We start from the raw sequence: 2,052 nt of genomic DNA on the forward strand, positions 1-2,052 counted from the left end.
TTTTTTTTTTTTTTTAAGATTTATCTGTTCATGTGTACAAAAACTGGGGTATAGGCCAGAGGTGCGGGAGGTGAGAAGATTTACCGGAGACAGAGTGGGAGCAGAACAGGCAGATCTACTGAAATACATGGCTGAGGGGAGCAGCAAACGAGGCAGGAGAGGTCTGCTGCACCACGTTGGTCTCCTCCCTGGCCTGGGATTGAACTCATGCTGCAGAGGCTTTGAACTGCTTCATAGTGCTGTGCTTTAACCCCTTGCGCCACCAGGGAGGCTCCTCTGACCCCATTCTTGACTGGTCTATTGCCTTGGACCTGGATACTAGAGGATCTGACAGTGGAACTGGGATCCAAGGGCAGTGGCAATGGGAAAGTGCTGGAGCAGAGACCCAAGGGAATGTACACGTCAGGGTAACTGTCGTGGGAGAATGGCTGCTTTTACTTTCTTCTTTAACTTTTTTTTTCTTTTACTAACTTTTTCAGTATCCACACATATTATGGCAATAAATGCCAATAAGAGGCAAAGAAAGACAGTGGTTACAGCCAAGGTTCTGGTGCGGGGCTACTTGGGCCTGAACACTCTTCCAGGTTCCTGAACACTAGATATGTAGATCAGTTTACTGGAGCACAAGGTGTTATGTGTTATGGGATAAATGAGGATTAAACTAGCTCATGGAATTAAAGTGTTTGTAGTAGTAATGCCCCTTAAGAAATGCCACAGATGCCAGTGTTACTATATTATAGGGCTATACTTTAATTAGGTTTCATTCCTGCATTCTTTGTTTTTGTTGTTATTTTTTTTTTCAAATTTGTACTTTATTTGGTTTTTCCTAGTTTTTTTTTAAAAAAATATTTATTTATGCATATAGAACTGGGGTTCAGGCCAGAGTTGTAGGGGATGAGAGGATTCACCAGAAATAGAGTGGGGAGCAGAACAGGTAGATTGCTGAAGTACACTGCTGAGGGGAGCAGTGAGTGAGATAGGATAAGTCTTGCTATGCCATGTGGGTCACCTCCCTGGACAGGGATTGAACTTGTGCTGCAATGGCTGTGGATAGCTTCATAGTGTCGTGCTTTAACCCATTGCGCCAACCCCTCATCCCCTCCAGAGGTTTGGGAGGTGGGACTGGAAGTTCCAATCCTCTATTCCAATTGGTTCCCAAGGAAATCAGTACCCATCCTTAGTGATTTCCAAAAGCTATCTTCATTATGAAAGCAAAGACATCTTTGACACTATTAACATATTCCAGGGGGAACTGTGAGCCAGGAACTGTAAAAGACAAAATATGCATTAGAAATATATTGTCGCCATCGGAATGGCCAAAATACATACTCCTTATAAATCACAACATTGCAGATTCCACACTAAAAAAATGTTTCTACAATAAGTCATCCAATTAATCTGTTTGCACATTTGTTGACATAAAGTTGACTAATAGCTTGTTTTTCTGTTCACCAAGAGGAGCATTAATGTTTAAGTCTCTCTCCCCACATCCCCAAGGTTTCCCTTTTACCTCTTCTTTTCTGGTTAATATCACCAGAGACTTGGCTTTATATTTGTAGTTCCATCAAGTCAACATTGTACTTTGCTTCTAAAATTATATTTCATCTTTGTATGGTATGTTTTTTCCTCCCTTGATCTTCAGTATTTTATATCTTATTTTAGGAAGGTCTCGTAATTGCAGAAAGCTGAAATTTTTTTTCATACAATGTGATGATCTTTTTCTTTATCTGGAGCATTTGTTCCCTTTACGTTCCCTGTGGTTACAAGAATATTTAGGCTTACTAGTATCAGCTTAAGTCCAGCTCCCCCTGTCCATCCCTCCTGTCAATCTTTTGCATTTTTTTTGATCCGTTTCGTATTCTATCTTCCCCTCTAACTTGTTTCAAAACTTTTCCTTCTGTGCCTATTTCAGTGGCCATGCTCTAAAGGTAATGACCCTGAGCACTCCCTGGTAGTACAAGGGTTAAAGCACAGCACTAAAGCTACGGCAGCCACTGCAGCACATTCGCTCCCAGCCAGGGGGGTGATCCACATGGTATGGCAGACCTCTTA

This window comes from Condylura cristata, unplaced genomic scaffold, assembly GCF_000260355.1.
Source record: "Condylura cristata isolate star-nosed mole 26May11 unplaced genomic scaffold, ConCri1.0 scaffold00051, whole genome shotgun sequence".
NCBI classification, from domain to species: domain Eukaryota; kingdom Metazoa; phylum Chordata; class Mammalia; order Eulipotyphla; family Talpidae; genus Condylura; species Condylura cristata.